A 24,154-nucleotide genomic window follows, 5' to 3' on the forward strand; every position below is an offset into this window, starting at 1 on the left:
GTCAGCTGTGTTTGGAAGCCAGGAGGAATCACAGGCGGCCGGTGCTTTCGGGGTGTCACCAGAGAGCGGCCGACACTCTGAAAACTCCCATTTAAGCCCAAGAAATCCCCTCCTCCCAACTCCTGACAATTTGCCTGAGAATACTACATTACTGTTTCGTATCGCCCAGTGTTTATTTTTAGATTGCTTGTAAGATTATTTGAATGAGGTCAATGAAACAAGCCACCATCAAGCCCGGTGCCAGAAAACAAGGTCCAGAAGAGGGACAGGCTGACACACTGACTGCCTGACACACTGCCACACTGGCTGGGCCAGTTCCCAGATAGCTGCTGCACTCAGCCCAGCCCCAGGAGCAGCTCAGGAAGAGGACTCCAAAGCAGATTAAAGGAGACCAGCTGGCTGTCCTTCTGTGTCTGCAGGTCAGCGCTCTTATCAGCGGATTAGCGGAGATCTGGCCTGTCAGCAGCATAGGCAGGACGCTTACCGACACCTGAGGCAAGCCCTGCGCGCAGTCAGACCCTGGCGCGCATCTGAGGAGCCGCCGAGGGAGGGAGAGACAGACAGGGAAGAGGACAGGGAAGGACAGGGGCAAGGAGGGGGACAGAGGTGGAATTTGGCAGAGGAAAGGAAGCAGGAGAACGAGAGAGGATTATACAGAACTAAACAGAACTGGGAAGATGGCATGAAAACGCTTGTTCAGAACAGTGTATGCAGACACAGGTGCTGGGACTCTGCATCCTCCACACAGCTCGGTCAGAGCCCACTAGAGCACCTCAAACCCCCCCAGGCCCTGGTGAGTCCCGCATCAGTGACAGATCGGTCACTGTTCCACGCACAGTGTTTACCACACTGGATAAATCACCTGGCCCCGCTTCAGATCTGGGGCCGAGCCTGGAGGCACCTCCACACGCACAAGCTGGGCGCTGACGGGCCAGCCGGCTGCCTGCACGCTCTCACACACGAGGTAAAGGACACGCCTGTAAGACAGGGCATCCTGCACACTTGACGGCAGCTCCACAGCTCAGCCCATCTGGAAGCATTTAATACGGAAACAAGAGGGGTTCTATACTTGCTGAATATCGCATTGTGGGGGAAAACACCAGAGTGGAAGGAGGGAAAAAAAAAAGCTCAGAGGTCACCTGAATTCTCTTTCTTTCCGGGACTGTCTCCCCCGAACAAAATAAACCCCACTGACACTGGATTTCCTTGCCTTCCCCCTTGGGGGGCGTTTAAGAACTTCTAAAACTCCAGTGACAGCCCTAAAAGCCAGGTTTTCGGTTCCTGTCTTTGTCCCTGCAAGAAAGAAAGATCCCGACCTTTTCCAGGGGACAGCCCAGACCGCGAGGGCCGTAAAGAGATTCGCTGGCTGCCCTGCACACCCTGCAGACCGAACCAGAGGGCTGCGGACCGAGAAAGGCTCAGGCGGGGCTCCTCCGCTGTCCCGCCATCGCAGGTATCGCTGCAGACGCCCTTGGTAAAGATGGTACAGACTGGCCTTCACCAGTCCTGGCCTCCTCATAACCCCCCTCTCTGATCTCTACAATCTTTCAACACGTGGTACGTGAAATCATGACCAAACCAATAAACGAGTTGCCACTTTAAACTACTGAATGACCAGCTTGTCGTTGTAAATATCGAGTGCGTTTAGAAGTAATATGATCACTGTGAGACTTCCAGGCGGTGTGTTTGATAGGCAGTCATTCTCCTGTTTGTGCGATCCTGGTGTACTGGGGCAAACTGGTTTCTGGTGTACAGCTCTCGGCCGAAAAGACGCAAAAGCGGTTTTCCAGTTAAACTCTTCTCGGGCGATGTTTCTTCAACAGGAGTCTGGGACAAGTATCCGTGCGCGCCCAGCCACTGCTGCTGCGAGACGGAGGGAGAAGCAGCTGGACTCGTACCCAGGACAGGAAGCTCCTGGTGGGCGGCCAGGGACTGGGAGGGGCTGGGGGGGGGGGTCTGGCCCCATGAAGGGACTTTGCCGGGACTGAGTCACGGTGGCGCTCACCAGAGCCGAGGAGGGAGGGTTCAGTCGGTCAGAGAAAAGTCTCTGGTATAAAAATAGCCCCCGTACGGCATCCACGGGCTCTCTCAGACACATCGCACAAATAAGACGCATCAGAAAACAACGCAGGAGAACAGCAGCCTGACTCATCTGGCCTCCACAGCCTGTGACGTCCGGAGGAGTGACTGTTTCCAGCGTGTCTCCCAAAAACCGAGCTCTGTCTCGCTCTTGGTGGGAGCTGGCCCGGTCCACAGCTCCGACTGCCAGTACAACGCATATATCACAACACCCTGCCACTGCAAACACACCCCTGTCTCCAGCTTCCTGCAGTTACACCACGATTGCTCCATTACCTTCCTTATGCCTCTGTTTCCCCCGAGATCTATCAAAAAAACAGCTAGAGACAACTAACAACTAAGACACCCTCAGATGAATCTCCTCCCAGCAGTCAAACATCCTAGATGGGCCACATAGAGCTTCTACAGATATAGTGATAATAGAACACCTTCCCAAGTTCTTTATGTGATTTTAATGAGCTGACTTTGAGCATGAAGGGATACCACTGTCTACAGTACAGTCAGGTGTGACAGTGTGTGTGTGCTGGTGGATTCAGGGGGAGTGTGAGAGGAGAGGGACAGCAGTGGCTCTAGCAGTGTCTACAGTACAGTCAGGTGTGACAGTGTGTGTGTGTGCTGGTGAATTCAGGGGGAGTGTGAGAGGAGAGGGACAGCAGTGGCTCTAGCAGTGTCTACAGTACAGTCAGGTGTGACAGTGTGTGTGTGTGTGCTGGTGAATTCAGGGGGAGTGTGAGAGGAGAGGGACAGCAGTGCCTCTAGCAGTGTCTACAGTACAGTCAGGTGCGACAGTGTGTGTGTGTGCTGGTGAATTCAGGGTGAGTGTGAGAGGAGAGGGACAGCAGTGGCTCTAGCAGTGTCTACAGTACAGTCAGGTGCGACAGTGTGTGTGTGTGCTGGTGAATTCAGGGTGAGTGTGAGAGGAGAGGGACAGCAGTGGCTCTAGCAGTGTCTACAGTACAGTCAGGTGTGACAGTGTGTGTGCTGGTGAATTCAGGGGGAGTGTGAGAGGAGAGGGACAGCAGTGGCTCTAGGAGAATCTGCAGCATTATCAGGTGTGAGCAGCATGTTGGTGCAAGCAGAGGTCAGGCAAAGTTACAGAGTGCTGCCATTGTGTGCCCCCCTGAAGGCCCTGGACAGCCCAGACTGGAAGCTACAGTGAAACACAACAGAAAAACTCCCACAGCTACTGCTGCTCACTGCTGAGCATCACAATGAGCCCCTGTGTCTCTGCTTCATGCAGACAGCACTGGAGCACGAGAGGCCAGCTGGGTTTTCTGTGACGGCACTCTGGCGGCTATAATGGAGTATTTCAACGTGTCTCTCTACTTGGGTTGAGACTGGAGGCCTGGAAAGACCTGCACAAGCTGGGGGAGGGGAGGGACTCACCTATTATAACCCTTCGCATTCCTGCGAAATAAAAAAAAAACATCTGTGGGAAGACAAGAGGTGGGGCCAGGCGAGAGTGGGAACAATCCCGCGGGGTGAATAAGAGGTCTCATCACTCACCCTTTCACAACTTCAAAGGATCGCTCGCAGACGAGAACCTGGAGCTCACGGAAATCAATCCCAGCCCATCCGTCTCTTATTAACCTTCCCACGGCCTGTCGCTGTACCAGGACACACGACAGCACCGCCCGCCCATACACGTCCTCCACTGGAGACGTCTGCTTTTACCCTGACGACACTGGGATCTACGACACTTGACTGTGCTCCTACCATCATTTCACTGCTCTTTACTGTACCTCTACCACTGTGAATCCACTGTGGTTTCACCATGCTTCACTACACTTTACCGTCTGATAAGCACAGTTGACCGTGCCTTACTGCTCCACTACCCGGACGCTGCAGGAAGAGAACCCCATGCTCCGTAGGAGCAGGCCGTGCAAGGCTGCCACACTTACAGGGGGACTGTCCAAACCTCGGCGTTGAGCTCCTGAAATCAAGTTTCACTTCCCTGACTGTACAAGCTCAAGAGCCCAGATCTGTCAGACAAGTGTCTGCGAGAGAGAAACTGAACAGATCTGTGTTTTCTCGCTCAGCCATGATATGGTGGTTCCGTTACATCACCGCCTGAAGCTGGGAGACCAGCTGTGCTCCAGCCCAGAAGACTTGTGGTGTCTTTGTTTTCGCTGCAATCCCATTCCCTGCCTTTTCCCCGCCGGAGCTCCGGGAATCCAACGTGGAGCTGTGCTCCAGTGGCCGGCTGAGCGATGGACTCTCTGCCAAGGGTACCGGCAGAGCGCGGCCGGGGAGACGCCCGCGGACTCGGGGCAGCGCCTCGACCCGGTCCGGCTCGCTACGCAGCAGCTGGCCGCCGGGGGTACGCGAGGCCAGAGGGTCCGCAGTACCGGACACGATCGCGACCCGGCTCCCTCGGGTTCCAGAGCTGCTGACCCCCGTGTGCGAGAGGCTGGAGCCCCATCTCTTCGGCGACTCTGTTACCAGGGCGGGACAGTGAACACCAGTTCTCCCTCCTGCTCTAAAGGAAGCTTTTCCAAGTTTGACACCGAGAGGAGACAAGGTTGGGGCTGTCTAGCGCAGACACAGCTACCTTGTGTTACAAACTCGAAAACAAAACGCTGACTTTGGCACGTCAAAAAACATTTTCTGGCTTTTCAAGCAGTGTGTGTCTCTGTGCGTGCTGGTGAGTGTGAGAGGAGAGGGACAGCAGTGGCTCTAGCAGTGTCTACAGTACAGTCAGGTGTGACAGTGTGTGTGTGTGCTGGTGAATTGAGGAGGAGTGTGAGAGGAGAGGGACAGCAGTGGCTCTAGCAGTGTCTACAGTACAGTCAGGTGTGACAGTGCGTGTGTGCTGGTGAATTGAGGAGGAGTGTGAGAGGAGAGGGACAGCAGTGGCTCTAGCAGTGTCTACAGTACAGTCAGGTGTGACAGTGTGTGTGTGTGCTGGTGAATTCAGGGGGAGTGTGAGAGGAGAGGGACAGCAGTGGCTCTAGCAGTGTCTACAGTACAGTCAGGTGTGACAGTGTGTGTGTGTGCTGGTGAATTCAGGGGGAGTGTGAGAGGAGAGGGACAGCAGTGGCTCTAGCAGTGTCTACAGTACAGTCAGGTGTGACAGTGCGTGTGTGCTGGTGAATTGAGGAGGAGTGTGAGAGGAGGGGGTCAGCTGGTGAATTCAGTTTGTGCGTAGAAAGAAACGATCTAGTACCCACATAAAGAGGCGGGCACTAAATTTCATCGTTCTGTTTTCTAACAACTCAGCAATAACTTTTGGGCTCTACCGACAAGCTGTACTGCGGGGCTTGGAACCCAAGCCTCGAGCTCTCAGACTGCTGACGTCTCAGAGACAGATGTGCTGTACAGAAACGAGCTTGGCTCCCCGCACACAGCCAAGTCACAGACACAGTGTCAGTAAAAACAACACAACCACCTCCCAGAGCCAGCACCCAGAGGTTTCTGGGGAAGAAAGAGGTGCAGAAGTAAGCAGGCGTTTTGAATTAGGAATACGGAGCAGTAGTCGGGGGCGGAGAGGGGGGTGGAAAAACAGGGAGACTGGCTCCTGGCTCAGAGGTCAGCTGAGTTCACAGTCTCACGCTCAACATGAGCAAGGTTGTAAAACAGGCCCTGAAAATCACTACCAAATGCTGCTGCCTAGGTCCCTACCATGAGCCAGAGCACAGAGACAGGGCAGAGAGCGGAGGGGGTGGAACAGATCCAGAGACAGAGTCAGAGACAGGGGAAGACAGAGGAGGATAGATAGATAGATCAATTTATTGGCCATATACACTTATTGGGAATTTGTCTTTTCGCATCCCCCAGCTTGCTCTCCATGAGACACACAGACAGGGAGAGAAGCTGGGGGTCAAAGTGCATAGTCAGCCATTTATATAGCGCCCCCGGAGCAGCTGGGGTTAGAGTTGGGCTCAGAGGCCCAGCGGAGTAGGATTCCCCTGCCGGCCGCAGGATTTGAACTGGCAACCTTCCGGCCACAGACCCTTAGCGACAGCGCCACCGCTCCGAGAGGGAGAGAGACAGAGGCAGGAGGAGCATGTGGGAAAGAGGTGTCCTCGCTGGGAGAGGCTCACTGGCGGCGGCGAGAGGACCGGGTCGGGGGAACGGGACCCGAGAAACCACAAGACAAAGACGGGAAGAGAGAAAAAGAAAACAACAAGCAGAGAGGGAGTGAAAACGGACAGCAGAGGACGAGAGAGGGGGGAACGACACAGCCACCACAAGGAATGCCAGCCCTCTTAACACATCTGTTAAATCTTGGCTCTGTTTTAAAGTACATAAACCTGGAGAAAAAAAAAGTATAATAGAAATGTTGTTTTAGTAGAGCTGTGCCCCTTGTTTCAGCTCCACACTGACACAGTCGCGGTAATGAGGCAGGCTGAAGACACAGCGATCTGCCAGACTCATACAGCACACAGCTAGAACAACACACAGTGACACACACACTGAGACACAGAGCCACTGTAATGAGTCAGGCTGAGGACACAGATCTGCCAGACACATGAGGCACCCAGCTAAATCAACACACTCGCAAACAGACACCTACAGAGAGCTGCTGTAATGAGGCAGCCACAGACACCGACACACTCTCACACAGACACACACAGAGCTGCTGTAATAAAGCAGCTAATACACACACAGGTAACACACACACATTCACACAGACACACACAGAGCTGCTGAAACAAAGCAGCTAATACACACAGGTAACACACACACACTCACACACACACACAGAGAGCTGCTGTAACAAAGCATCTAATACACACACAGGTAACACACACACTCTCACACAGACACAGAGAGCTGCTGTAACAAAGCAGCTAATACACACACAGGTAACACACAAACACACTCTCACACATACACAGAGAGCTGCTGTAACAAAGCATCTAATACACACACAGGTAACACACACACACACTCTCACACAGACACAGAAAGCTGCTATAACAAAGCAGCTAATACACACTGAAGTGAGATTAGTATTATAGTGTGTTTTTGCCTGTAATATTCAACACAACTGCCATGGTAAAAAAACAGCAATACAAACATCTTCTAAATTATAAGAAAACACTGTGAAGAGACCTGTCAGCCCATCTAGTCTGAGTTCAAGCAGGGGACCATCATACCACCATCCTACTGGTTTTACTGCATAGATAAATGCCTCAACTCTCAACACTGGCCATATTTCTACCAGTGTGACCAGTCCACCCTTGTAATTGTTCCTATCAGTACCAGTACCTGTCCACAGGTATAACCGCAGCTACAATCCCCCCAGTCAGGAGAGCCTGATCAAGAGCAGATTCCTAGTTCTGCACATCACCTTCCGTGAAAACGTGCACTCGGTAACATGATGCCAAAACGAAGGGAACGTGTGCGCGTGTGACCGCGTCTCCTGATGGGTTCAGCCCAGCGCCGCGTGTGACTGACTGCGACCGCGACAGCGTCTGCGCCGTGTGTGTCTCAGAGTCGCTCTGTCAGCGTGTGTGTGTGTGGTATTAATATACTATCTTGGCTGGAATGTCATCTGAAAAGGCAAAAAAAAAAAAGTTGACAATTCGATACGATAATGAGAACCACCGTTCCCACTTGGAGTCGCTACCCCTGCTAATGAGAAAAACTGAGCCCAGCTTTAATCAGATAACCGCAGCGAGGCAGGCGGGGCTGCAGATACCAGACTCCCCAGGCATGGCTGGGGCTTCTACCCACAGAATTCCATTAGCCCACACAGAGCGCTGAATAACCCGGCAAGTCACTGAGCAGGACACGGGAGAGGGACAGGAGGAAGAGAGAGAGAGACAGGGAGAGGGACAGGAGGAAGAGAGAGAGAGACAGGGAGAGAGGGACAGGAGGAAGAGAGAGACAGGGAGAGAGGGACAGGAGGAAGAGAGAGAGATATGTCTTTGTTGTAAATGTCTGTAACATGTCTGTAGATTTTATTTTACTTCTATTTTTTTTTGTTTTGTTCTATGTTAATTTTATTATTTTTTATTTGCTTTGGCAACACCGATTGTACCCATCGGTCATGCTAATAAAGCACCTTGAATTGAATTGAATTGAATTGACAGGGAGAGAGGGACAGGAGGAAGAGAGAGAGAGGGAGAGAGGAAGAAAGAGAGAGAGACAGGGAGAGAGGGACAGAAGAGAGAGAGTGAGAGAGGGACAGGAGGAAGAGAGAGAGAGAGACAGGGAGAGAGGGACAGGAGGAAGAGAGAGAGAGACAGGGAGAGAGGGACAGAAGAGAGAGAGAGTGAGAGAGAGAGAGAAGAGAGAGAGACAGGGAGAGAGGGGGTGAGAGAGGGACAAGAGGAAGAGAGAGAGAGACAGGGAGAGAGGGACAGGAGGAAGAGAGAGAGTGACAGGGAGAGAGGGTGTAAGAGAGAGAGAGACAGGGAGAGAGGGAGTGAGAGAGGGACAGGAGAGAGACAGGGAGAGAGGGACAGAAGAGAGAGAGAGTGAGAGAGACAGGGAGAGAGAGGGAGAGAGGGACAGGAGGAAGAGAGAGAGAGACAGGGAGAGAGGGAGTGAGAGAGGGACAGGAGGAAGAGAGAGAGAGACAGGGAGAGAGGGGGTGAGAGAGAGACGGGGGAAACAGACTGAGGACGAAGCAGGCAGAGAGACAGGGACAGAGGGAGGGAGCAGACGTCTGACAGACAGAGGAGGGCCTGGCGGCTGGGGAGCGCGGTGATAGCAGAGAGAGATGACAGGTCAGAGAGAGTCAGAGAGAGGGGGGGTCTGCTCAGCTGGGGCCGCTCCGCTCTCCTGGCTCCGGCCCAGCTTTGTCCTTGGCCCTCCAGGGAGAGCGCAGCCTGGCTGGCAGGGAGTGAGCAGCCGCCGCTGGCCAGCTGCCAGGCCCGCGCCGCAGCACAGCTCCCAGGAAAAGCCCAGGCTACACAGGGGAGGAGCAGGCCCAGTCGGCGGCAAAGACTCAGGTCTTCGTGGGACAGTGGGTAACGATGATTAAGAAGAAAAAGTCCTGCTGAGCCACTGAATTAGGTCCTGATAGTTTTTTTTTTTCATCAACATAAAGTGAAAACCTAACTTAAAGTTACTGTCAACAGCAAAACAGGCGCAATCTACATACAGAAATCCAATTAACGTTTTTCTGTCTCATTTATTGAAAACCACCAATTATCAAATACACCCGTAACTGTGCATAATGAGTCACCTGTCTGTGCTCCATCCTAAAACCTGCCCGAAGTCAGAAGGAAACAGAAAGGGGTGATAGTGAGAAATGTCACGTCTGGCGCAGTGAAGTCATGATTACCACTCCTCGCCCCCAACAGCCTGCCTTTCATCTGCAGCACACAATGCCCCCGTTGCCGTGGCGATGCCATTAGCAGGCTGCCACAGTGACAGGGCCTGTTGCCGGGGATGACATCACAGTTTGAGATGATGGTGTGTACAGAGGACAGTCCACTTCCACTGCAGCTGGAGGTGTGTGTGGGGGGGGGGGACGGACAGACATTTTCAGAACTGACAGCCCCCCTGTGGCAACCTGTATGAAATGTGTTTTAAGTACACAGAGAGAGAACAGAAATTCTCTGCTTCCCTTCGTTTGTGATGGTAATCCCCTTTCTTCAAACACCGGACCTGTCCTGGACCAGTTTAATCTCAGCAGCGAAATCACTGACCGATTAGAGAGACACCCCAACGTCTCGGCTGGACTGCAGCCCCTCGGGAATCTGGACTGGAGAGTGATCCTATTCCAGATGCTCCAAGACTAGACTCTCCAAGGGACTAAAATTTAACTACACTGGATCTGGGGTTTCAAGCACACCCTGGTTGTGAGACACAAGACACCATCTGAGGACACAAGTGTCCAGGAAGGAGGTACACCTACAGATCTGCTCCTCAAGAGCAAGCAGTCCAGCTGTAGATCTCCTTCACACATCAGCACTCTCACTCCTGTGCTGGAGGGTCAATCTGGGCCAATGAAGCCTTAGTTGAGCTAACTGAAGCCTCTTCCTGAGGTCTGGTGAGGACCTGCTGCCCTCCAGGGGCAGAGCTAGGCAGAGCTGGGCAGCCCCGGTCACCTCCTGCCCACTGCAATCACTGGACTGCGGCACGGGGCTCTCGAGGCAAAACACACCCCGAGCAGGAGAGAAACATCGCAGCAGCGCCCCACGAACTGAGGCAGACGCCTGGCACGTGACCTGGTCAGGAACCCCGCCGGACAGCGAGGGGCGGCCCTCTCCTGTCCCCCTGCCATCCCTGCCCACTTCAGAGGTGCTGGTACTGTCCGACCCGGCGCCCAGGGGACCGAAACCGCCCCCACGGACAGGACAGACGAAGACGAGAGAGAAGGGAGGACGGGGTGAGACCGAAAAAAGAACAGAAGAGTGGAACCGAGAGAGAAAAGGAAAAAGGCAGTAGGAAGAAAGGAAAAAGGAAGAGACCAAAACCAGAACTGAGTGAAAGAAACAGGAAGAGTGAAATGCAGAGAGGTGGAGAAATAAGACAGAGAGATGATGAAGAACTCTCCCTCGGCCTGCTCAATGCTCAGAGACAGCAGCACAGCGGGGGTGGGGAACCTCGCTGTCACTGACACTATCTCCGCGGATTGAGTTTCTCTTCCCCACCCTGCCTGTCTCCGGGTGTCTGCGCCAGAGAGCCGGGCAGGGCTAGGGTTACCAACTACAGGCTCCATGCTGCCCTGCCACTACTGCTGGAGCTCAAGGACACAGACCAAGTGAGGAGGCATGGACAGGGATCTTAAAGAGACACCAGGCACTGACTCTACACACCCCAACCCCAGGACAGTCCTACTGACACATCCTGAGCCATACTGCAGGCTTCAGTCCTGACTCTACACACCCCAACCCCAGGACAGTCCTACTGACACATCCTGAGCCATACTGCAGGCCTCAGTCCTGACTCTACACACCCCAACCCCAGGACAGTCCTACTGACACATCCTGAGCCATACTGCAGGCTTCAGTCCTGACTCTACACACCCCACCCCAGGACAGTCCTACTGACACATCCTGAGCCATACTGCAGGCCTCAGTCCTGACTCTACACACCCCAACCCCAGGACAGTCCTACTGATGCATCCTGAGCCATACTGCAGGCCTCAGTCCTGACTCTACACACCCCAACCCCAGGACAGTCCTACTGACACATCCTGAGCCATACTGCAGGCTTCAGTGTAGGGGTGTGTAGAGTCAGGACTGAGGCCTGCAGTATGGCTCAGGATATGTCAGTAGGACTGTCCTGGGGTTGGGGTGTGTAGAGTCAGGACTGAGACCCATTAACTACCATGCACAGTCCAAAACATAGGTAATGCATTACCTACATCAAAAACACTGCACAATTTACAAGACCTACTGTGCGTTACCTGCGTCAACAACACTGCACAATCTTACAAGACCTACAAAGCATTTCCTGCACCAACAACACTGCACAATCTGCAAGACATACAGCGCACAATCCACATTAACTATGGGAGTCTTAGTCTTAAGTAAAAGACAACAGAACTTCAGGGCTGTTTAATGAAGTACAGGGGCACAGGTAAGCACTAGAGAACAGAAAATGCACCACGTGTCTTTCTTCGCAGAGTAAGTGTACTGTAAGATGGAGAGAAAAAGCAGACAGGTTTGTTTTGACTCGGTGCACTGGTGACAGACGTGGCGAGACAGAGAGAGAGGAGAGGAGAGGGGGACAGAGAGGGGTTCCTCATCTCCTCCAGCGCGCCAGTGAGCCTGACAGCGAGGGGATAGGGGAGGCGCACACAGGAGTTGCCTGCCTGGGGCCGGCTGGTGTAACCGCCTCTCACCGCGCCGGGGGCCTGCGGTGCCGCCAGAGCGCGGAGGAAGGAAGAGAGAGGATCCGCGCGCGGGGAGACAGCTCTCGCTGACAGGCGCTCCCCCAGCACGCCAGCGCCTCGCTTCTCCAAACCACTCGAGCAACTGCAGAGCCCAGCTCCACCACGCGCCCCGCGGCCCCCCACACCGGGGCACAAACTGCCACAGGTGTGTGACCCTGATACAGCACCTGCCCCCCGCACACACACAACCTCCCCGGGGCACACTTACACTCTGCTTCCACTGCAATCCACCTGGACTAATTGACTTTGACTAGGGGCTTACACTGGTCTTGCCCTCACTGAGATTCCACAGCGCACTGATCACACAGTTACACAGCGCAGTGCTCAGTACAGCTCTGACACACACAGTTACACAGAGCAGTGCTCAGCACAGCTCTGACGCACACAGTTACACAGCGCAGTGCTCAGTACAGCTCTGACACACAGTTACACAGCGCAGTGCTCAGTACAGCTCTGACACGCACAGTTACACAGCGCAGTGCTCAGTACAGCTCTGACACACACAGTTACACAGAGCAGTGCTCAGCACAGCTCTGACGCACACAGTTACACAGCGCAGTGCTCAGTACAGCTCTGACACACAGTTACACAGCGCAGTGCTCAGTACAGCTCTGACACGCACAGTTACACAGCGCAGTGCTCAGTACAGCTCTGACACACAGTTACACAGAGCAGTGCTCAGTACAGCTCTGACACACAGTTACACAGAGCAGTGCTCAGTACAGCTCTGACACACACAGTTACACAGAGCAGTGCTCAGTACTGCTCTGACACACAGTTACACAGCGCAGTGCTCAGTACAGCTCTGACACACACAGTTACACAGAGCAGTGCTCAGTACAGCTCTGACACACAGTTACACAGCGCAGTGCTCAGTACAGCTCTGACACACACAGTTACACAGCGCAGTGCTCAGTCCAGCTCTGACACACAGAGTTACACAGAGCAGTATAAACTCTGTACCACACTGGCTAACAAAGTGCAGTAGAGATGTAAGACCCTGCACAAGACCGTAACTGTGTGAAGGAAGATACAGCACGAGCCAACCACAGCTGAAGAGGGTTTCAGCAGCGACCTTTCTGAACGCTAAAAAATTAGCAGCTTAACCAGCAAGCCGAGGGCGTTGTCAGCCCAAGCACTCTTGTGGCCAGTAACCAGCGGCACAGGAGGAGGAGTGCCAACCTTCTGTTTATATGAACTGGGAGGGATTCAACATGCAGTAAATGAGCACTGGAACCAGCAGCCTTTGGTGGGTTTTTAACACCTCCCTGTGTGTGAATATGTACATGCCAGGCAAGCCCCTGAGCTCACTTCCCAGCGAGGGGCTTTGGTGGCTGAAGAGTTGCTGGCCCGCTGGAGCATCCCCCTGGGCGTCCCCCGGCCCACAGCTAACGGCAGGGTTAACACACGGTCCCGCGCAGTTCAACACCCGGGTGGTGGAACACGCACCATGACCAGTTCACCGCGGTCCACGTCCTGCCCTCCCCCTGTGTTTTTACTGTGCTCTCACTGCCTTGCCCTTGCCAGGGCGTCTCCCTGTGTGTGTGTGTGTGTGTGCGTGCACACGCGCGTGCTCTACAGGCGTCCTACAGCTGTCAGGCTGATCAGCGCCCGACGCACAGCAGCACACGCCCAGGCCAGAGCACCGCGCCCGTGCATCAGGAGATGGACCTGCCAGATGCGCGGAAGGGTCATTTCCCTTCTCCGGAGTAACAGATGAAGTTGACTTGAACTGGATTCACTGGGAGGACACTGCTCGTTTCACTTCTTACTCTAATCATGGAAAAACCCCTCGCTGGACTGGCCTGTTTGTCTCCACGTTATGCTGAAATAAAGAGAAACAGCGTTACAGCAGTCCAAGCCCCTCCAGGAGACGCAGCGCTGCCAGGCTCCCCCTGTACAGGTCTCAGCCCTGGAGGAGGCTCTTGCAGGGAAGCCTGCGCCAGGCTGCTGGAGATTTCCAAGTCTGCTCCTTTAACCCTTACAAGTGAGCACAGAGACCTCGCAGAGAGCAGACGGGGGAAGGTGAAATACCCCTCGACAGGACTGCTTTCACGTTTCCTCGGCACAGCGGAGCGCAAGAGCCCTGCGGCTGGATCATCCGCTTCCTTGAAGTGGGTTTGTTCGCGGGCTCAGTCACAGGCTCGCCCGATTGGAGTGGGAGGGACAGAGAGAGAGGCACTGGGCTGAGGGGTGCGGGGACACCCCAGACAGCAGCCTCCCACACTGAAGGTTGGGCTGCCCTGTTGATCCATCAGTTAGGCTGATATTTTAGCGGCACGGTGCAGGGTGCAGAGTGCAGAAACTCGGGTGCACACGCAGGACAGATCCGACCGGTTTGTGTCCGCCGTCCAGCTCGGGGATTCAGTCCCTGGCTGGTGGCCTGTGAGGAAGAGAGCTGGCCCTCCTGGTTCACTTCCACTCAGGATTGAGCACGGGAGGCACAGACAGGATGTCAGGAAGGATGACACACTGAAAGCATCTCGGGCGCAGAAGAAATTTTGGTCCCTCTGTATAAGAACATAAACATCTGCTCTCGTTTGGGTCAGCCCACCCTCTCCCCACCACGTGTGGGCACGGGTCTGGCCCCAGAACGGTGCACAAACAAGGCCCAGGCCGAACGCACGAGGCTGCCGAGCTCATGTTACCTCCCTGTTGTGCTCTGTGATGTGCCTACGGCAGATGACACAGTAACTGAAACCATGGGAAATTTGGGGAATTTTTCCGGAACGATACACAGGGGGTTAAGAGGGAATTTTAGGGAGGTCAGACTGTGAAAGCTCAGAAACCGAATTTCTGCCGGCATCTGCACACTCTCCAGAGAGGGGGAGCGATCTACAGGGGGACACGCAGTCCGCACCGAACAGACGTCCTGCGCAGGGACGTGCCGAGAGCCCGCCTGGGTCCGGACAGATGGAAAGACTGACAGGCAGGTGGGAAAGGGGATGAGGGAGCTGGGGACAGGAGGAGTCACTTCCTCGTGCAGGGACACGGCGCCACAGCCAAGCCTGAGGCCTCCCACTGCCTTCCCAGACTTCCTCTGCCTCTCCTGCTCCCGCCCCCTGCGGATCTGCACAGCGCTGGCCCCTCCGCCTGCCCTCTTCCTCTCCCGCGCACACACACACACTCACTCACACACGCACGGCCACTCTCCGTGCCCATCTGCCCCTCCGACTGCAGCCCGGGTACGGCCAAGCAAACAGCTCCTGTCAACACCGGGTCAAAGAGCCAGCCCTGCACGCCCAGCCTGCAGCGGATCCCTCTGCTTCATTTCAAACGCGGAAGCGAGCCTTTCATCCAAGAACCGGAGCCCTGAAACAGCGGAACGGTCCTGCCCAGTCTCCGTCTTTCCGATCCCAGCACAGGGGATCGGATGTCAGACCACATCACAGTCGTACACATGCTCGCTCGCAGACAGAATACTACGATTTCAGAGTTATACAGCTACAATCGCTGCAGGCAGCAGAGCTTAACCAGAAGGCACAGCCGCTTCTAACAAACTACAGTACAGCACCAGGTTGCCTTTACAGAATTACTACCATGTAACAGTGAGAAAGCAGGGTCCTCGCTCTGGACGAGAGCAGAGAGCCCGACAGTCGCTGGACTCCTCAATCCCAAGACGAAAAGCAAGGCTTTCTTCAAAGCGACGGGTCTGAGGTGTCAGTAGGTGCACACATCACTCATCTATATCGGAAACAAAGCCATTTACTGTGCACGCGGAATCAATAAAGTCTGCTAAACAATCCTGATCTGTAAGCGCTGCCTCTTGTGGGTTCATTGAGCACTCGCTCGTGGCAGCCAGCGGGAGACGAGCCGCTCCAGTGAATGAAAGGAGTTCGTGACGTGTGAAAGAAAGACGCCCCCCCCAGTTTCCTCCAATCACCTGCCCTGGTGTCACCGGCATTGCCGAAAGCTTCCTAGCCAGCACCCCCCCCGCCATCCCCAGACCACACCGTCCACTTCATGCCACCCAGTTCACTGCCTGGACCGCTGGACCTCAGCGAAGCCCCTGTAAGGCACAGGGCGGCCCCAGGCGTCGGGAGCCTCGTCAGGAGAGCAAAGCAGCACCCGACTCCCCCTGAAAAGGGCTGCTGATCTCGCGTTCCACCCCGCACAGCAGAAGCCAACCCGAGGGGCGCTCTCTAACGTCCGGCAATTATTCGTCTTCAATCACAACCGAGGGTGGGAGCCAAAAGAAAAAAAAACCAAAGCAGGAGAGTGACCCAGCTGTGTAAGGGCAGAGAGCCAGCCCCAGCAGGCAGCTCTCTCGAGCCGGGCAGTGGCGGTCAGACACACGGGCAGGAGCCCTCCTCCGGCCCAGCCCGGCCCAGCACCGCTGCGAGGTGACCGGCCAGAACCGCTCCCCCACAGGTCCGGCGCCAGCGCGGCCAGGGCACAGAGCTGTTTTTGGAGGAGTTGGCACAAGTTCGGCTGAGGTGCGGGGCGCGTCCTTCCCAGCGGGGGGGGGTCCCAGGGGCTCCCCCGAGAGAGCCCCTGCCCTAGAGCATGGCATTGGAAGCTGCAGGAAGGCTTCAGCCCTCGAACTGAAGAGGAAGTGAGAAAGAGAGAGAGAGAGGACAGCAGAAAACAAAAAAAGCACCCAAAACGTCCCACCCTCCTCCCTCCCTCCCTCTTTCTCCTGCCACACGCCACACCAGCTCTCCACACATAATGACTCACCGGCTTTATCCTGCAGGACGGGAGCGAGGATCTACCAGTCCTGCCTGTCTCTCTCGCTGCAGCTCCTCGCTGGCGCACAGAACCGCAGGAGACCCGCCAGAGCAGGGAGCAGGACGAGCCCCGTGGACAGGAGAGGAGGGGAGGAAGGACAGACAGAAACCCTCACACACGCACACACACACACAAGGCGAAAGCAATATGTGAGGGCAAAGGAAAAATGAAAAGGCTCCTTCCAGCAGAAATCATAAAAAGGGGGGTTTCTGTTTTAAAAAAAAGGAACATATGTTTGCAAGCACGGAACAGGCAGGAAAATAAAATGAGAAAAAAAAAATGCACCAAACGATAAGGCGTTTTGAAAGCCCCAGGAAGGCAGCCTGTGTCTTATCAGTGGTGTAAAAACGCACACTCCTGCCTCTCCTCTCTCTCCCACACTGCCAGGCCAGCCCTGCTGTCACGCTGCCTGCGCTTGCTGGAACAGGGCCAGCGCAGCTCCGCCAGCTATTTTTAAACCTCCACATCGGGGGAAAAAAGGGCACTTAAGTCTTTCCTTGCGCAAAAAAAAAGCTGTGAAATAACGCACAACGGAAGTAGAACCATCTCTGTAAGCGCCATTAATACAGAATATCTCCAAGCGCTGCACATTTCAGCTACAGCAGGCCCCATTGATAAAAATGCAAAACCCCATGAACTCCATCTTTAGAGTCCACAGAATATACCTGCTACAGCGAGTCCTTTTAAACAGCTTTTGCCTGTGACAAAGATCAGACGGGTCTGCGGTCACCCTGGGCTGCCATTCTGATCCTATTGGACTGCTCCTGCGATCTGCTCCGGCCTCTTTATTTCTCAGGCATCTCAAGAGCTGGACTGAATTATAGGTATCACTGCACTTACTGTACCTGCGCTGTGTGTTTCAGTTTATGCAAGGCGCCCTCGAGAAGCGCGTCTGCCAAGCAAGTGAATAGGAAAAAGTACGACACAGCTTGGTCTCTTACGCCACCTCTCACACAGGCTACCCCTGTGTGCTACTGGACACAGGGAAGAGGGAACGATGTCCTGTGTGCTACTGGACACAGGGAAGAGGGAACGATGTCCTGTGTGCTACTGGACACAGGGAAGAGGGAACGATGTCCTGTGTGCTACTGGACACAGGGAAGAGGGGACGATGTCCTGTGTGCTACTGGACACAGGGAAGAGGGGACGATGTCCTGAGTGTTACTGGACACAGGGAAGAGGGAACGATGTCCTGTGTGTTACTGGACACAGGGAAGAGGGAACGATGTCCTGTGTGTTACTGGACACAGAGAAGAGGGAACGATGTCCTGTGTGCTACTGGACACAGGGAAGAGGGAACGATGTCCTGTGTGCTACTGGACACAGGGAAGAGGGAACGATGTCCTGTGTGCTACTGGACACAGGGAAGAGGGGACGATGTCCTGTGTGCTACTGGACACAGGGAAGAGGGAACGATGTCCTGTGTGCTACTGGACACAGGGAAGAGGGAACGATGTCCTGTGTGCTACTGGACACAGGGAAGAGGGAACGATGTCCTGTGTGCTACTGGACACAGGGAAGAGGGAACGATATCCTGTGTGCTACTGGACACAGGGAAGAGGGAACGATGTCCTGTGTGTTACTGGACACAGGGAAGAGGGAACGATGTCCTGTGTGCTACTGGACACAGGGAAGAGGGGACGATGTCCTGTGTGCTACTGGACACAGGGAAGAGGGAACGATGTCCTGTGTGCTACTGGACACAGGGAAGAGGGAACGATGTCCTGTGTGTTACTGGACACAGGGAAGAGGGAACGATGTCCTGTGTGCTACTGGACACAGGGAAGAGGGAACGATGTCCTGTGTGCTACTGGACACAGGGAAGAGGGAACGATGTCCTGTGTGTGTTACTGGACACAGGGAAGGTCTGTGCATGAAATCTTGGGTTGTGTGTGTCCAGAAAGAAAACCAGGAGGAGATCCAGGCCGGGAGAAAGGGGGCACGCACAGCTTTGTGAAGCAGGAAGCGAGCACAGCGGCCAGCCCTGACTCCACACAGCGCTCAGTGATGACGCGGGTTCCTGAGGCCGTAGGACAGGCAGCACAGAAGGACCGTTACTGATGGATCAAACAAGACCTGCAAGCTGCCAGCAGGCCTGCCATCTCCGGCAATCCCCTGCCAGCACAACTGAAAAACTAACTTCTCGCTGTAGAATTATTTTAAATATAGAGAACGAGGGCAGACTTTTGTCATTTAATAACCCTTCATGGGAACCTGCTGGTTTTTTTACATTTTTATTGTTATTTTCCCCTTCTGCTGTTTAATCTGCAAGGCAGCCAGGGAGAGATTTAAACGCAATGTTCTGTCAAGTTTCCCTACCTCTGCTGAACTGAAGAAAAAACACAACACCCTTTAGACGGCTGAAACCGGACTCAAAATGCCCAACAGCGCACGTGTTTGGGAAGCTGCTGATCTGCGCTCTTTTATTTCAGTTCTTTGAGTGAAAAGGGGGGCGAGCATGGGGCATCTAGAGGCAGATGCCAAGTGGTCAGGGTCCAGGTGTTGTCACCCCGGGGGGTTCCTGGTTCAAATCCTGTCTCGGGCTGTGCCCCCGGCTCCCCCTCTCTGACCGGACCTGAACCGGACCAGGGAGCCTGGTGTCACCGGCCGCGCTCGGATCAGAGAGCCGGCAGGCGCCCGGACGAGTCAACCCACGAAACCGGCGTTCCAGGACGGACGGGCGAGGGGGGTCACCAGCCACAGAGCGGTTCAACAGCACTTACAGCGCGAAGACACCGGGCCGCGGCACTCCAGCGTCTGCCACTCCAGATAGCGTGCAGGGAGCTCCGAGCGGACCTGCGCGCAGTGACCCGGCGGAGCAGGGGAGCGCCAGACCGCGCCGGCCCAGGCGGCACTGAGCAGGGCTGCTAACCCTGTTGAAATGCCGTCCGGCGCTGCTGCTGCTCGGCCGCGGGAGGCTGCAGCTGTTGCCTACGTGACTCCCGGCGCATACCTCACTCAAACCCACCCCCGAAAGGGCCCGCCGACCGGCAGCGTCTCATCCCCTGACAAAACAGCATGAAATATTCAGTGAATTCCCAACGTGTGCACGTTGCGCGAGCGTGGAACGAGGGAGGTGGGGGAGCCAGCGAGGGAGGGGACCGCAGGGGGAGGAGGGGGGGGAAGAGGGGAGAAAGAACAAGAGCAGGAGGGGGAGAAAGAGAGGGAGTGAGGGGGAGAGAGAGGGAGATTGAGAGGGGAGCCAGAGCACAGCTGACAGCTTGCAAGCAACTCCCCCTAGCAACAGCCACCAGACCGAGGCCTCCCATTGGCCGGCCAGCTCCTGGCATCACAATGTGGTAAAGGCCCCCGAACCAATGGGAAGGCCCTCCTGGAGAGCTTCTGCTTCAGGATTCCGCTTTTGCCATGGCAACAGCACACTGCCTCATGCTCAGAGGCATGGCTGCAGCAGAATGGAGCCCCCTCTGGAAAAGCCGAGGAAGCTGAGCCTATAGTTTGCTTCCATCTCTTCTTTTTTTGTTTCTTTTTTATCCCCAGCACTCTTGACATTTAAAGCAATAGCTCTCCTTTTCTTGAGGGAGAAGGGCAACAGTCCAGCCCCGGTCTGGTTCGCCTGGCCCATTATCCCTCTGCCTCTCAGAAAAGCAAGTTAAGGACTCGTGTGAAAACAACACTACTACAATACTTTCAGGACTGCCAGCCTCATGTTCTTTATCGGAGGCTGCTTTTGTCTGGGTGCATTCTTTCTGATTAACCACGATGTCAGAAGCTGCAGTGCATTAGTCACAGGCCTCACTCCGATCCCATCCACTTCGACGCGGAAGGACTTTATTGGGATAAACGCGGTCAGATTCGGACGCTCTGCCGTTTACCCACACCCAGCGTGCTCCACACGGGCCCACACTCCTACCGCTCTGCAGGGACTTGACCTCTCCTCCCTGAACTCTGACCCGCGGTCCCCCGAAAGGTCAGAGGTCACGGGGGAAGGCAGAGGCCTGGAGAACACGCAGACTCCACTCAAGGGAAGACAGGGAGGGAGCGCGTACCAGGACACCGCGCACGACGGGAAGCGATCGCATTCGGGCGCGGACAGGAGGGCTGGGGTCACGCCGGGCGCTCTGGGGGGGGGTCCGGAAAGACTGCTCCCCGCCAGCGAGTCCGCGCCCTGGCTGCTGAGGAGTGCGGAGAGTGGAGCGTCTGTGTGGAGTCTGCGTGCTCTCCAGGTGTGGGCCCGGGCTGCCGAGCGCTGGTCATGATCCCGCTGGCCGTCCTGTACAGGGGCTTGCCCGCGTGCACCACCGGGTTTCCCAACAGCTCCTTCCCCCAGGTAGTAAACGCATCTACACATCTACTGCTGCATCTGTTCTCTTTCTTTTTCTTTTTCCCGTTTACAACCATTTTTTGTGCAATATATGCCAGGGACCTGTGCAATACATTTATATTTATATCTATAGTTACATCTATATTTCTATTCATATGTGTGATACGATTTTCTGTGTACTGTTCTGTTCTAGTTTGTTCTTGTGTGTCCGGACTGTGAGTAACTCTTGTATTGTATTGTATTGTATGTATTGTACTATTATTATATAATTCGTTACACTGTGGTTGTGTTGTGTGTGTTAAACTGCTGTTGCACTGCAATTTCCCTCATGGGATCAATAAAGTATCTATCTAAGACTGCAAGCAGACGCCTGCAGTGACCCAGCAGGCCGCAGGTGAGCAGGCAGCCACCTGAGTAACCAGTGATAGGCGCACCGGCGCCCTCCTGGCACACACACGCGCTGCGCCTCAGCATAAAGACCTCCTGTCCTGGTGTCACTGTCCTGCAATCTGTAATTGTACTGTCAATAGCCACTGTATCATTCACTGTATCGTAATCCCAACCTAATCCCGAAAAACGCCCGTCCGTCTACTCTTCCAATACCCCTCTTAACCAGCTCGAGGGTGAAGCATCTCCGCTGTCTGCTGTACTGGCCGCGCACTGATCAATAAGCCCTGATCGATTGATTGAAAGTGTGTGAGAGAGTCGAATCTGAAAAGGCCGAGTGTGTGAGGACCGCAGGGCCTCGGTGACTCATGCGTGCCGCGGTGGGAGCTGGGGGGCGGAGGTGCCGGGCTGTTATCTGATCAGAGGGGAATCAGGCTGATGCCTTCATTGTGTTAGCAGGTGTGTGTGTTGTCTTAGGGAGGGGGGGTCGCTGGGGTGTGACTTCTTTTGTTGTTGACAAGGGGGAAATTAGGAAACGGGGAGGGAAGGGGGTGTAAAAACAGGAAAGCAGCAGTTTATTTTACACATTCATTCCCAGCCCCGCCGCCGCCCCCTCCTCTCCCTCCCCCCTCGCGGGCCCCTGCTCCCTGGACACACAAAGGCCATCAGACCATCCCATCCCGCACGGAGCAGGGATCGGTGTCAGCGGCTCAGGAAGTGGAGGGACAGGAATCGGAGAGCGAGGCAGGCTGTGTCGAGGGCCGAGGGGGGGAGAGGGAGCAGGGGGCAGCAGGTCACAGGTTTATTATGACTGAGTTGGGGGGAGGGCACTGGCTACAGAAGGGGGCCTTGTTTTGGAAGGGTGGGATGCAGGAAACACAGCAGAAGACTGCCCCCTTCAGGACAGTGTTGGCGCTGCTGTGCTACCGGGCTTTTTCCAACAGCTTCCCGCCACTGGCGAAAATCTGGAGAGGAGCGGACAGCCCTGCAATGGGCACAAGGCTGACGGCGACACAGGGCCTGGTTCTGACAGAAACCACTGCAACACCCCAGGTCCTGACTCTCTGTGGTCGTCAAAAATCCCAGGGTGTTTCTCGAAAAGAGTAGGGGTGTAACCCCGGCGTCCTGGCCAGATTTCCCATTGGCCCTTACCAGTCATGGCCTCCTAATAATCCCCCTCTCTGAACTGGCTTCATCGCTCTGTTCTCCTCCCCACTGAGAGCTGGTGTGTGGGGAGAGTACTGGTGCATCGTCCAGGTGGGGCTGCACACTGGTGGTGGGGGAGGGGATCTTCTGGGTGGGACCGGCAGGAGAGAACTCGGTCCTCATCTCCTCCCGAGCCCGGCCACTCTCGACTCGGCAAGTGGGGGTCCCTCCGGCCCCCCAGCATGCAGCTGCTGGGCCCACCGCTCTCCCCCTCGGAGGCACCGCGTCCCGGGGAGGGAGTCTTCCAGAGCCCTCGGAAACTCACTGCGCCATCACTGTCACCTCTCCCTGCTGTGCTTGTCCCAGCTCCTTCCTGCCCCTCTGTCGCTGCCCTGCCCTGCACACTGCCCACTGTCTTATTCATAATTGAACTGGTACTACCAGCTTCAGCTCCGGAGCCGAGGTGGTGTCTGTGTGGAGTTCGCGTGTTCTCTCTGGTGCGAGTGCGTGTCTGTCTGTCTGCCCCGCCTTGAGCCTGCTGCGTGACAGGTGTCACGACCGCACTTAATCAGACACGAGCCCTTCCCAATCACCGCGAGCGCCGACACACTAATTATCCAATCACAGCGCTCGCTCGTCTCCGCATCTCCTGCTTCCCAGAGTACTTGAGGGCTGGTCACCACCACCACCACCGCGCTCAGTACAGTGGAGCTCTCCGTTCTCGTCTTCGGATCCCTGTAGCTGTCTAATTCCCGACCCGTCTTACGGCTTTGACTCCGGTTCCGATTCCTCGACTTGGCTAAGTCCACCCGGCTATCTCCCTCAAACCCGACGCCTGAAATTCACCAGCTGTCACATAGGGTCCAGTAATTCCTCACTTCGGCAACATCGCCGTTACAGTAGGCCCTGGCTGACCCGGAAGTAGAAGAAGATGCTAGAAGATGGCTTGATGAACAACAATGTTGTTGCTCTACATGTCATGACTTTGACAACACTGTAACTTGTTGGTCATACCAGATCAGATAAGATCACTTTATTGGCCATATACAATTTCTTGTATTAGGAATTTGTCTTTTCCCATGCTCCAGCTTGCTCTCCACGAGACACACAGACAGGGAGAGAGAAGCTTGGGGTCAGGGCGTGGGGTCAGCCATTTATACAGCGCCCCTGGAGCAGTTGGGGTTAAGGGCCTTGCTCAGGGGCCCAACGGAGTAGGATTCCTCTGCTGGCTGTGGGATACAAACCAGCAACCTTCCAGCCACAGGTGCAGATCCTTAGCCACAGAGCCACCGCTCCGCCCCAAGTTAAACCAGTGGAATACCAGTAAAGCCTGTGGAATCTGAACCCTGTGATCCTCTCTTCTCCCTCTCGCTCTCTGTCCCTGTCTGCTTGCCCTCCCTCTCTCTGCCTCTGCTCACCGAGTGTGCGACGTGATCTTACCCTCCTCTCTCGCCGACACAAAGGCTCCCTCACACCCCTGGTCACAATGAGGCCCTTGGTTTGAATGATGGAACCCCTCCCCCTCCCCCTGCGCCTGCCTCCTCCTTCACACAGTTCAGTTCAATTCAAGGTGCTTTATCAGCGTGACCGATGGGTCCAATCAGTGTTGCCAAAGCAAACAGAAATAATCAAATTAACATGGAACAAAACAAAAAATAAAAATAAAATCTACAGACAATAATCTACTCCCTCTCCCTCGCTCTACAGTCAGAGAGCTACAGTGACTC

The 24,154-nt window shown here is 55.0% G+C and overlaps 1 protein-coding gene across 8 annotated transcripts in view; it reads right to left on the bottom strand.

The window, feature by feature from the left end:
* Window positions 1–24,154, bottom strand: part of kdm6ba (lysine (K)-specific demethylase 6B, a) — a 117,768-nt gene that overhangs the window by 81,227 nt on the left and 12,387 nt on the right. Inside the window, exons 1-2 of one of the 8 annotated variants that reach the window (XM_069186677.1) lie at window positions 16,562–18,028; window positions 13,654–13,706 (exon numbers count right to left, since the gene is read on the bottom strand). The exons of 6 other annotated variants lie outside the window; for them this stretch is intronic. The gene's annotated coding sequence lies outside the window, so the exon portion shown is untranslated. Of the gene's footprint in view, window positions 1–13,653; window positions 13,707–16,561; window positions 18,029–24,154 lie in introns of those variants that run through there. One more of the 8 variants, XM_069186676.1, reaches the window with a different exon arrangement.

This window comes from Lepisosteus oculatus, chromosome 3 (genome assembly GCF_040954835.1).
Source record: "Lepisosteus oculatus isolate fLepOcu1 chromosome 3, fLepOcu1.hap2, whole genome shotgun sequence".
NCBI lineage: Eukaryota > Metazoa > Chordata > Actinopteri > Semionotiformes > Lepisosteidae > Lepisosteus > Lepisosteus oculatus.